General features: G+C 52.0%; 5 non-coding genes and 1 pseudogene across 5 annotated transcripts; all 6 read right to left on the reverse strand.

Annotated features, from left to right (window-relative positions):
* Nucleotides 1-5844: 5844 nt before the first annotated feature.
* On the reverse strand, nt 5845-5963 carry LOC140352521 (5S ribosomal RNA; annotated as a pseudogene).
* A 166-nt stretch (nt 5964-6129) lies between these two features.
* LOC140352862 (5S ribosomal RNA) lies at nt 6130-6248 on the reverse strand. The gene has a single exon (XR_011925765.1). It is a non-coding gene; the product is annotated as a 5S ribosomal RNA (ribosomal RNA).
* Nucleotides 6249-6406: 158 nt separating this feature from the next.
* LOC140352823 (5S ribosomal RNA) lies at nt 6407-6525 on the reverse strand. The gene has a single exon (XR_011925728.1). It is a non-coding gene; the product is annotated as a 5S ribosomal RNA (ribosomal RNA).
* A 152-nt stretch (nt 6526-6677) lies between these two features.
* On the reverse strand, nt 6678-6796 carry LOC140352763 (5S ribosomal RNA). Its single transcript, XR_011925670.1, has one exon. It is a non-coding gene; the product is annotated as a 5S ribosomal RNA (ribosomal RNA).
* Nucleotides 6797-6948: 152 nt separating this feature from the next.
* On the reverse strand, nt 6949-7067 carry LOC140352764 (5S ribosomal RNA). The gene has a single exon (XR_011925671.1). It is a non-coding gene; the product is annotated as a 5S ribosomal RNA (ribosomal RNA).
* A 152-nt stretch (nt 7068-7219) lies between these two features.
* Nucleotides 7220-7338, reverse strand: LOC140352766 (5S ribosomal RNA). The gene has a single exon (XR_011925673.1). It is a non-coding gene; the product is annotated as a 5S ribosomal RNA (ribosomal RNA).
* Nucleotides 7339-12500: the final 5162 nt, after the last annotated feature.

Consider the following 12500-nt stretch of genomic DNA (forward strand, 5'->3'; position numbering starts at 1 on the left):
CATACATGACACACAAGGGCAAGGGAATGGGATACACAAGGGCAAGGGGAGACGAGACAAAAAATTACAGAAAATCAAACACACAATCATTCTCGAAACATTCTTCAGTGATGGGGGGTGATGCCGGGGTCAGAAGAGGATGTCCAGGTTTCCAGAGGGTGTGAGGTGGATCAGGGTGTTGTGGGGGACGAGGTGGGTGATGAACCGGTGCTCTGCTGCCATGTGGAGGTGTCGGAGGTGTGCGGCCAAGAGTCCTTTGAAGATGGGCCAGGGTGCTGCTGTTTTATTGTCACGGAGATGGATGTTCCTGTTGAGATATAATGTGTACCGGGCTATGGAGAGGGTTAGTCGGGCGAGATGGGTGTTGGCTCCAGAGCGACTCTGTCCGGGACCAAAGAGGAGGAGCCAGGGCTCCTGGTCGTCCCCTCCTAGGGCCGCCGGCGGTGGGAGCCTCCAGGACAGCCTCCGAGCGAGGAGGTCCTGCAGTCGGGACCAGAACGGGCGGACGGCCGGGCAGGTGTACAGCATGTGCTCCAGGGTCTCGGGGGGTCCGTGGCACACGGGGCAGTCCGCAGCGTAGCTGTCGGGAAGAAATGCGTGCAGTGCTGCGGATGTAAAGACGATCCTGTGTCTAAATCTGAAGTCAAAATGACCTACGTTATGTGGGGTGTACCAATTAAAGATGTTGGCCCAGATGGTTGCGATGGTGCGTGCGGGGAATGTTAATGACCATTTGTGTTCCGAGGCGGGACGCCCGAGCACTCCCGGCAACAACAACTGATACAGGATGCGGGTGGGTAGGTCTGTGAAAATCCTAAACCTCCCCGTGCTAACAAATACATTAAAATTCAACTTACCTGTCGTGCTCCCCATTTGGCCCAAAGTGCTTCCCCAATGCCTGACCAGATTCCTGTTAAAAATACTTACCATACCACTAATATACTTTCTCCTAAACACTTTACCTGCTAACCTAAAACACTTCCCTATGTAATCTACACTAAAATTACCTTTCACGTCAAATACCTTACCTACATATTCCAGCCCAGCCTCCTCCATCGCCCCACTGATCATGCACTCGCGCTTCCCGGGGGGAGCGGAGAGCAAGTCAGGGTTATGACGGAGGGGCATGTGCGCGAGACCCTCACCGCTGTCTGGAACCGCCACAGTCAGGGGCCTGAAAGTCCTCCACGCCTCCAAGAGTTCCCTCTCGAAGGGGGGGAGGCCCTCCAGGACCGAAACAGGGGGCAACAAACACAAATTATAAACACCAAACTTACCTAGACTATTAACAAACTCACCTATATAATCCTTCCATGGAGCATCTACCTCAACGTCTAGAAATTTCCGAATTGTTTTCAGCCTGAAGGCCTTCTTCCTTAACTCTAAATCTGCTAACTTTAAACCTCCCTGATCGTACTCACCTATCATAACCTTATGTGCAATAAAGCCCCTCTCACGATTCCACAAAAAGTGGTTTATCACTAACCTTAATTTGTTAGCATAGACCCCCGGCAGGCCGTACACGGAGAGTGCATGGTTCAACATGGACATGCACAAAGAATTTACAACTAAGACTTTACCTTTTAATGTCAGATTACGACGTCTCCAAAAATTCAAGCGCGCTGTAATTTTCTCGCACAAAGGCGACCAAAGTGCAGTACGACACGCCTCCTCGTCTCTGCCCAGGGGGACGCCGAGGACCTTGTAGGAGTCCCCCGCCTCCCGGAGCTGGACAGGGAGAGGAACAGGCGTGACGCTGCCGCAAAATTTAACCGTGGTTTTATCGAAATTGATTTTGGCCCCTGAAGCGAGGCCGTAAACATTGAGCACGTGGAGAGAGGCGTTCAGGCTCTCCACGTCTCGGAGGATCAGATTCGTGTCATCTGCGTACTGAAAAATTTTGACTTCCCTACCCGCAGGCGTGGTCAGTCCCCTCACCGCCGCGTCCGCCCTCAACATGGCCGCCAAAGGCTCAGCGGCGATGCTGTAGAGGAGCGACGAGAGGGGACAGCCCTGCCTGACTGATCTTTTTAAGGGGAAAGAGTCAGTTAGAAACCCGTTGACTTTGACCTTACTGACCGCAAAGGAATAGATGAGCTGTAGCCAATTAACAAACCGTTCGCCGAAACCTAACTTACCTAATACAGTCCAGAGGAACGAATGCTCAACTCTGTCGAACGCCTTGTTAAAGTCTACACTAACGTGAATACCACCGGTCGCGTGCATCTGCCGAAGGAGATATCTCAGAGACAAAACTGTGTCTGAGATGTCCCTCCCGGGGACGCTGTAGGCCTGCGAGGGGTGTATGACGGATCCAATCACACGCTTTAACCTACCTGCTAATACCTTTGCTAAAATTTTATAGTCTACGTTCAAAAGGCTAATGGGCCTGTAGTTGGCGAGGCTGCTCCTGTCGCCCTTCTTAAAAAGCAGAGTGACGACACTCATCGCAAAACCATCGCCAACTCTACTCTCACTCTCAAAATCCTGATATAATAGGAGTAGGATCGGAGCTAACCTGGAAGCGAAACGCTTGAAAAACTCACAGGTTAGTCCGTCCTCTCCGGGGCTTTTCCCTGTATTTAAACTCTTGACTGCAGCCTCTATCTCCATGAGAGACAGAGGCGCGTCGCACAGCTCCCTATCCTCCCTGCTCAGTGTGCGCTCCAGAGCACCTACAGCCTGGTCTAAAGCCTGCTCTGCCACTCCGTCTGAACTAAAAAGCCTACTATAGAAATCCTGCGCTGTCTCTAAAACCTCACTTACCTCGGAAACAATCTTACCTGTCTTATCTATCAACTTATCTATGTGCATCTTTCCCTGTGTAACCTTCTCACAGCCGAAGAAGAACGCTGTCGAGCGTTCTCCTTCGACTGTGTGTCTGGCTTTTGCCCTCAAAATTGCACCCTGACACCTACTTACCTCCAGCTGCTCCAGCTCAGCGCGCACCACCAGGTACTCTGGATCCACAGGGCCAGTGGTGGAAGCTGCGCCCTGGTCCAGGACCTGCAGGCGCTGGCGGAGAGCGGTCTCCCTCCTGGTCGACAGCCACGCCTTGTGTTTGCTGTAATTGACACAGAGCTTTTTAATGCGTGTTTTTGCCGTCGGCCACCAATCGACCACGCTGTCGATCAGCTCCAGCTCCATGTCAAATACATCAAACAAAAAGTCCATTTTCCTACAAAAAGTTTCATCACCGAGGATGGAGCTGTTTAGGACCCACAGTCCTCCATTCCTCGGTGATGAAACTAACCCAAAATAAATATCTAAAGTGGAGTGATCACTCAAGCCTGACCACTTGTAGGAAGCACCACTGACTCTCTGTGCCAGGTCTGAGGAGGCAAAACAGAGGTCAATGCGGGACTGCTTCAGGACGCCCTGGACGACCTGCCGCCTGGAGAAATCCTTCAGGAAGGGGTGGACGAACCGCCACACCTCCGTCAGGTTCCTGCTGGCGGCTTCTTCCAACAGGGCTGTCCTGGCAGTGCTGTTTTTAAAAGAGTTGTTAATGCCGATGTCTGTCTTGCAAAGTGTTGTATTAAAGTCACCGATTATGATTGTAGTGTCGTTCGCAAAGCGAAATATTTTTTTGAAGAATTGCCTCCTCAGACCATCATTGTTCGGGGCGTAGATGTTAATTAGTCTGAACTTCACTGTGTCCGTGAAGTCCAGGACCAGGAAGGAGCCCTCTGGGTCGGCGTGTACCAGGGTGGGTTGGCCTAAGACACCAGGCCTCACCACCGTGGCCACACCGCGCGAGCACGCCGTGCCCAGGGCCCAAAATACAGAGCCCACTCCCATGCTCCGCACTTGTTGCGCGTGGCTGACATCCCAGTGCGTTTCTTGGATGCAGAGCACGTCCCACTTGGAAAAGTGTAACGCGCTCTGCATCCGCACTGGGCTCCGCAGGCCGCCTGCGTTCCAAGAGGACAAGGAGAACGCCATTAAGAGGAGACCTTGGAGGATGTAACCCATCTTTTATTTAGACTTCTTTTTGGCGCCCGTCGCATCCGACTGCCACACTCTTTTTCTGACTTCACGGGTGGAGAAATCCATGAAGTCATCATTAAAAACAGTCTCGAGCTCACCTCGTGGGGCAGAGCTGCGTGTGGAGGATGGTGGGTTGATGGAGCTTTCTGCTGGCGCTTTTGAGGTGGTTGGAACGGAGGAGGCAGAGCCGCTCTCAGCAGCAGCGCCCTCTCCGTCTCCTGCCACCTGCTTCCTGCGTCTTGCCCCTTTCTTATCCTTCTTCTCCACCTGTCCCCTCTTACCACCGTCCGACTGGAGCTTGGGATCATCACCCAGCCCTGTGGTGATGTCCCCCCCTTTGGAGGTAAGATGCGGGGCCTGTCCCGCACCCATCCTCCTCCCGGGTTCAGCCTCTTCCTCCACGGGCTTAGGAGTTGGACCCTCACGAGTCCCCTCCCTCTGGTCAGGAGGAGCAGTTTGTCCTGCTCCCACCTTCCCAGACGCCAGCGCTGAGCCGAGCACCATCTCCAGTGCGACGGACGCCTCCTCGTCTGAGGAGTCAGAGGAGCAAGAGGAGCCAGACACCTCTGGCTCCCCTGACTCCTCCACAGCCTCCTCCTCCAAAAACTCCTCTACTTCGGAGAGAGCAGTTGCGGGCACGTTCTGGGCCACGTCACTGCTCTCTCCTCCAATGGCGTCCTCCCTGTCCTCCCCTCTGTCCTCCCCTCTGTCCTCCTCTCTGTCACCCGCACCACACGGACATAAGTGGCGGAACATGCGGCACTCTCTGCACTTCGGGGCCCGCTGCGCGACGCACTCGCGCGCGTAATGCCCCTGGCTCCCGCAGTTGCGGCACAGAAAGTCAGGGCACTCCCTCAGAATATGGCCAGGCTGGAGACACCCCCTACACACCCGCACCTGCCTGTCGTGTATTACCCTGAAGTACTCGGGGCCCCCCGCGGTGTCAAACCTGACAGAATACGGTAAGGACTGCACCGTGTCCGTGAACCTTACCCGTACAAACCTGGTGCCGTCCGCCACGTTCGTCCCCGGCCACATTCTCCTCCTCACCTCGGAGACCGCAGAGACCCCCCAGGCGTAGAGCTTGGCCAGGATCTCCTCGTCCTCGATATAAGCCGGCAGCCCCATGAAGGACACGACCAGCTCATCCACCGAGATGTCACGGGCGTGAACCCTGACTCCTCCAATGCAGTACCCGTCCAGGAGCCGCTCCTTCGCTTTGGTGGTACTGACGGTTACTTCATATTTGTCCTTCGAGATGAGTCTGCATGCTACTATGGAGCCGCACACCTCCTGTGTCGCTTTTAAGAATGCAAGTGGCGTGATTTGTGCTCCCTCCGTCAACTCCAACACCACAGTGAGTTCTTTCATAAATTTCATTCTTCTTTCTTCGTTCTTTCTATTATTTACAGATTCTTTCAAACTTTGTCTTGCCTTTGTCGTGTCCATTCCAGTGTCCGATGCCGTGTTGTCCGTCCTTTGAGCCATGCTCACAAAAAACAAAAAATCCACCTCCCAGTAAGTTTACTGGGAGGGGAACAAACAAAAGAACTGAAAAAAGTAAATGAAAATGACCAAAATAACGATTAAAAACTCAAAAAAAACTCCCAAACCTCCAGCTCCAGACCATGCAGCACACCACAAATTGCACGCACCTGCACTGATTGCAAAGGGGCGGGTCCAGGGTGGTATGGCCGTGAGCGAAATGTTCCAGGTCAAAACGGCCTTTTTTATATCAAACACTGTCTTTTCGTGAAGAGTACCTTCACGCCACTTGCTCGGTCAAAATTGGGATATCTCAATGAAAAACTTCTTTTTTTTTTTTTTTTTTTGACAGGTGAAAAAGTGTGAAAATGCTCACAGCACCTGGTATTCCCCGGCGGTCGCCCATCCAAGTACTAACCAGGCCTAACCCTGCTTGGCTTCCGAGATCAGACGAGATCGTGCTGGTCCAGGGTGGTATGGCCGTGAGCGAAATGTTCCAGGTCAAAACTCGTATAAACGGCTTTTTTTGCATCAAACACTGTCTTTTCGTGAAGAGTACCTTCACGCCACTTGCTCGGTCAAAATTGGGATATCTCAATGAAAAACTTTTTTTTTTTTTTTTTTTTTTTTTTGACAGGTGAAAAAGTGTGAAAATGCTCACAGCGCCTGGTATTCCCAGGCGGTCTCCCATCCAAGTACTAACCAGGCCCAACCCTGCTTGGCTTCCGAGATCAGACGAGATCGGGCTGGTCCAGGGTGGTATGGCCGTGAGCGAAATGTTCCAGGTCAAAACGGCCTTTTTTATATCAAACACTGTCTTTTCGTGAAGAGTACCTTCACGCCACTTGCTCGGTCAAAATTGGGATATCTCAATGAAAAACTTCTTTTTTTTTTTTTTTTTTTTTTTTTGACAGGTGAAAAAGTGTGAAAATGCTCACAGCACCTGGTATTCCCAGGCGGTCGCCCATCCAAGTACTAACCAGGCCCAACCCTGCTTGGCTTCCGAGATCAGACGAGATCGGGCTGGTCCAGGGTGGTATGGCCGTGAGCGAAATGTTCCAGGTCAAAACGGCCTTTTTTATATCAAACACTGTCTTTTCGTGAAGAGTACCTTCACGCCACTTGCTCGGTCAAATTTGGGATATCTCAATGAAAAACTTCTTTTTTTTTTTTTTTTTTTGACAGGTGAAAAAGTGTGAAAATGCTCACAGCACCTGGTATTCCCAGGCGGTCTCCCATCCAAGTACTAACCAGGCCCAACCCTGCTTGGCTTCCGAGATCAGACGAGATCGGGCTGGTCCAGGGTGGTATGGCCGTGAGCGAAATGTTCCAGGTCAAAACGGCCTTTTTTATATCAAACACTGTCTTTTCGTGAAGAGTACCTTCACGCCACTTGCTCGGTCAAATTTGGGATATCTCAATGAAAAACTTCTTTTTTTTTTTTTTTTTTTGACAGGTGAAAAAGTGTGAAAATGCTCACAGCACCTGGTATTCCCAGGCGGTCTCCCATCCAAGTACTAACCAGGCCCAACCCTGCTTGGCTTCCGAGATCAGACGAGATCGGGCTGGTCCAGGGTGGTATGGCCGTGAGCGAAATGTTCCAGGTCAAAACGGCCTTTTTTATATCAAACACTGTCTTTTCGTGAAGAGTACCTTCACGCCACTTGCTCGGTCAAATTTGGGATATCTCAATGAAAAACTTCTTTTTTTTTTTTTTTTTTTGACAGGTGAAAAAGTGTGAAAATGCTCACAGCACCTGGTATTCCCAGGCGGTCTCCCATCCAAGTACTAACCAGGCCCAACCCTGCTTGGCTTCCGAGATCAGACGAGATCGGGCTGGTCCAGGGTGGTATGGCCGTGAGCGAAATGTTCCAGGTCAAAACGGCCTTTTTTATATCAAACACTGTCTTTTCGTGAAGAGTACCTTCACGCCACTTGCTCGGTCAAATTTGGGATATCTCAATGAAAAACTTCTTTTTTTTTTTTTTTTTTTGACAGGTGAAAAAGTGTGAAAATGCTCACAGCACCTGGTATTCCCAGGCGGTCTCCCATCCAAGTACTAACCAGGCCCAACCCTGCTTGGCTTCCGAGATCAGACGAGATCGGGCTGGTCTTTTTTTTTTTTTTTTTTTTTTTTTTTTATCTTTTATTATCAAAAACATCTTAAAACAAGTATTTACATATATTTACATGAATGTACAGACATACATGACACACAAGGGCAAGGGAATAGGATACACAAGGGCAGGGGGAGACGAGACAAAAAATTACAGAAAATCAAACACACAATCATTCTCCAAACATTCTTCAGTGATGGGGGGTGATGCCGTGGTTGGGGGGGGTGATGCCGGGGTCAGAAGAGGATGTCCAGGTTTCCAGAGGGTGTGAGGTGGATCAGGGTGTTGTGGGGGACGAGGTGGGTGATGAACCGGTGCTCTGCTGCCATGTGGAGGTGTCGGAGGTGTGCGGCCAAGAGTCCTTTGAAGATGGGCCAGGGTGCTGCTGTTTTATTGTCACGGAGATGGATGTTCCTGTTGAGATATAATGTGTACCGGGCTATGGAGAGGGTTAGTCGGGCGAGATGGGTGTTGGCTCCAGAGCGACTCTGTCCGGGACCAAAGAGGAGGAGCCAGGGCTCCTGGTCGTCCCCTCCTAGGGCCGCCGGCGGTGGGAGCCTCCAGGACAGCCTCCGAGCGAGGAGGTCCTGCAGTCGGGACCAGAACGGGCGGACGGCCGGGCAGGTGTACAGCATGTGCTCCAGGGTCTCGGGGGGTCCGTGGCACACGGGGCAGTCCGCAGCGTAGCTGTCGGGAAGAAATGCGTGCAGTGCTGCGGATGTAAAGACGATCCTGTGTCTAAATCTGAAGTCAAAATGACCTACGTTATGTGGGGTGTACCAATTAAAGATGTTGGCCCAGATGGTTGCGATGGTGCGTGCGGGGAATGTTAATGACCATTTGTGTTCCGAGGCGGGACGCCCGAGCACTCCTGGCAACAACAACTGATACAGGATGCGGGTGGGTAGGTCTGTGAAAATCCTAAACCTCCCCGTGCTAACAAATACATTAAAATTCAACTTACCTGTCGTGCTCCCCATTTGGCCCAAAGTGCTTCCCCAATGCCTGACCAGATTCCTGTTAAAAATACTTACCATACCACTAATATACTTTTTCCTAAACACTTTACCTGCTAACCTAAAACACTTCCCTATGTAATCTACACTAAAATTACCTTTCACGTCAAATACCTTACCTACATATTCCAGCCCAGCCTCCTCCATCGCCCCACTGATCATGCACTCGCGCTTCCCGGGGGGAGCGGAGAGCAAGTCAGGGTTATGACGGAGGGGCATGTGCGCGAGACCCTCACCGCTGTCTGGAACCGCCACAGTCAGGGGCCTGAAAGTCCTCCACGCCTCCAAGAGTTCCCTCTCGAAGGGGGGGAGGCCTTCCAGGACCGAAACAGGGGGCAACAAACACAAATTATAAACACCAAACTTACCTAGACTATTAACAAACTCACCTATATAATCCTTCCATGGAGCATCTACCTCAACGTCTAGAAATTTCCGAATTGTTTTCAGCCTGAAGGCCTTCTTCCTTAACTCTAAATCTGCTAACTTTAAACCTCCCTGATCGTACTCACCTATCATAACCTTATGTGCAATAAAGCCCCTCTCACGATTCCACAAAAAGTGGTTTATCACTAACCTTAATTTGTTAGCATAGACCCCCGGCAGGCCGTACACGGAGAGTGCATGGTTCAACATGGACATGCACAAAGAATTTACAACTAAGACTTTACCTTTTAATGTCAGATTACGACGTCTCCAAAAATTCAAGCGCGCTGTAATTTTCTCGCACAAAGGCGACCAAAGTGCAGTACGACACGCCTCCTCGTCTCTGCCCAGGGGGACGCCGAGGACCTTGTAGGAGTCCCCGGCCTCCCGGAGCTGGACAGGGAGAGGAACAGGCGTGACGCTGCCGCAAAATTTAACCGTGGTTTTATCGAAATTGATTTTGGCCCCTGAAGCGAGGCCGTAAACATTGAGCACGTGGAGAGAGGCGTTCAGGCTCTCCACGTCTCGGAGGATCAGATTCGTGTCATCTGCGTACTGAAAAATTTTGACTTCCCTACCCGCAGGCGTGGTCAGTCCCCTCACCGCCGCGTCCGCCCTCAACATGGCCGCCAAAGGCTCAGCGGCGATGCTGTAGAGGAGCGACGAGAGGGGACAGCCCTGCCTGACTGATCTTTTTAAGGGGAAAGAGTCAGTTAGAAACCCGTTGACTTTGACCTTACTGACCGCAAAGGAATAGATGAGCTGTAGCCAATTAACAAACCGTTCGCCGAAACCTAACTTACCTAATACAGTCCAGAGGAACGAATGCTCAACTCTGTCGAACGCCTTGTTAAAGTCTACACTAACGTGAATACCACCGGTCGCGTGCATCTGCCGAAGGAGATATCTCAGAGACAAAACTGTGTCTGAGATGTCCCTCCCGGGGACGCTGTAGGCCTGCGAGGGGTGTATGACGGATCCAATCACACGCTTTAACCTACCTGCTAATACCTTTGCTAAAATTTTATAGTCTACGTTCAAAAGGCTAATGGGCCTGTAGTTGGCGAGGCTGCTCCTGTCGCCCTTCTTAAAAAGCAGAGTGACGACACTCATCGCAAAACCATCGCCAACTCTACTCTCACTCTCAAAATCCTGATATAATAGGAGTAGGATCGGAGCTAACCTGGAAGCGAAACGCTTGAAAAACTCACAGGTTAGTCCGTCCTCTCCGGGGCTTTTTCCTGTATTTAAACTCTTGACTGCAGCCTCTATCTCCATGAGAGACAGAGGCGCGTCGCACAGCTCCCTAGCCTCCCTGCTCAGTGTGCGCTCCAGAGCACCTACAGCCTGGTCTAAAGCCTGCTCTGCCACTCCGTCTGAACTAAAAAGCCTACTATAGAAATCCTGCGCTGTCTCTAAAACCTCACTTACCTCGGAAACAATCTTACCTGTCTTATCTATCAACTTATCTATGTGCATCTTTCCCTGTGTAACCTTCTCACAGCCGAAGAAGAACGCTGTCGAGCGTTCTCCTTCGACTGTGTGTCTGGCTTTTGCCCTCAAAATTGCACCCTGACACCTACTTACCTCCAGCTGCTCCAGCTCAGCGCGCACCACCAGGTACTCTGGATCCACAGGGCCAGTGGTGGAAGCTGCGCCCTGGTCCAGGACCTGCAGGCGCTGGCGGAGAGCGGTCTCCCTCCTGGTCGACAGCCACGCCTTGTGTTTGCTGTAATTGACACAGAGCTTTTTAATGCGTGTTTTTGCCGTCGGCCACCAATCGACCACGCTGTCGATCAGCTCCAGCTCCATGTCAAATACATCAAACAAAAAGTCCATTTTCCTACAAAAAGTTTCATCACCGAGGATGGAGCTGTTTAGGACCCACAGTCCTCCATTCCTCGGTGATGAAACTAACCCAAAATAAATATCTAAAGTGGAGTGATCACTCAAGCCTGACCACTTGTAGGAAGCACCACTGACTCTCTGTGCCAGGTCTGAGGAGGCAAAACAGAGGTCAATGCGGGACTGCTTCAGGACGCCCTGGACGACCTGCCGCCTGGAGAAATCCTTCAGGAAGGGGTGGACGAACCGCCACACCTCCGTCAGGTTCCTGCTGGCGGCTTCTTCCAACAGGGCTGTCCTGGCAGTGCTGTTTTTAAAAGAGTTGTTAATGCCGATGTCTGTCTTGCAAAGTGTTGTATTAAAGTCACCGATTATGATTGTATTGTCGTTCGCAAAGCGAAATATTTTTTTGAAGAATTGCCTCCTCAGACCATCATCGTTCGGGGCGTAGATGTTAATTAGTCTGAACTTCACTGTGTCCGTGAAGTCCAGGACCAGGAAGGAGCCCTCTGGGTCGGCGTGTACCAGGGTGGGTTGGCCTAAGACACCAGGCCTCACCACCGTGGCCACACCGCGCGAGCACGCCGTGCCCAGGGCCCAAAATACAGAGCCTACTCCCATGCTCCGCACTTGTTGCGCGTGGCTGACATCCCAGTGCGTTTCTTGGATGCAGAGCACGTCCCACTTGGAAAAGTGTAACGCGCTCTGCATCCGCACTGGGCTCCGCAGGCCGCCTGCGTTCCAAGAGGACAAGGAGAACGCCATTAAGAGGAGACCTTGGAGGATGTAACCCATCTTTTATTTAGACTTCTTTTTGGCGCCCGTCGCATCCGACTGCCACACTCTTTTTCTGACTTCACGGGTGGAGAAATCCATGAAGTCATCATTAAAAACAGTCTCGAGCTCACCTCGTGGGGCAGAGCTGCGTGTGGAGGATGGTGGGTTGATGGAGCTTTCTGCTGGCGCTTTTGAAGTGGTTGGAACGGAGGAGGCAGAGCCGCTCTCAGCAGCAGCGCCCTCTCCGTCTCCTGCCACCTGCTTCCTGCGTCTTGCCCCTTTCTTTTCCTTTTTCTCCACCTGTCCCCTCTTACCACCGTCCGACTGGAGCTTGGGATCATCACCCAGCCCTGTGGTGATGTCCCCCCCTTTGGAGGTAAGATGCGGGGCCTGTCCCGCACCCATCCTCCTCCCGGGTTCAGCCTCTTCCTCCACGGGCTTAGGAGTTGGACCCTCACGAGTCCCCTCCCTCTGGTCAGGAGGAGCAGTTTGTCCTGCTCCCACCTTCCCAGACGCCAGCGCTGAGCCGAGCACCATCTCCAGTGCGACGGGCGCCTCCTCGTCTGAGGAGTCAGAGGAGCAAGAGGAGCCAGACACCTCTGGCTCCCCTGACTCCTCCACAGCCTCCTCCTCCAAAAACTCCTCTACTTCGGAGAGAGCAGTTGCGGGCACGTTCTGGGCCACGTCACTGCTCTCTCCTCCAATGGCGTCCTCCCTGTCCTCCCCTCTGTCCTCCCCTCTGTCCTCCTCTCTGTCACCCGCACCACACGGACATAAGTGGCGGAACATGCGGCACTCTCTGCACTTCGGGGCCCGCTGCGCGACGCACTCGCGCGCGTAATGC

Source organism: Eucyclogobius newberryi, unplaced genomic scaffold (genome assembly GCF_026437365.1).
Source record: "Eucyclogobius newberryi isolate DKJ021-1_F unplaced genomic scaffold, fEucNew1.0.hap1 SCAF_86, whole genome shotgun sequence".
In the NCBI taxonomy this organism is placed as follows: domain Eukaryota; kingdom Metazoa; phylum Chordata; class Actinopteri; order Gobiiformes; family Gobiidae; genus Eucyclogobius; species Eucyclogobius newberryi.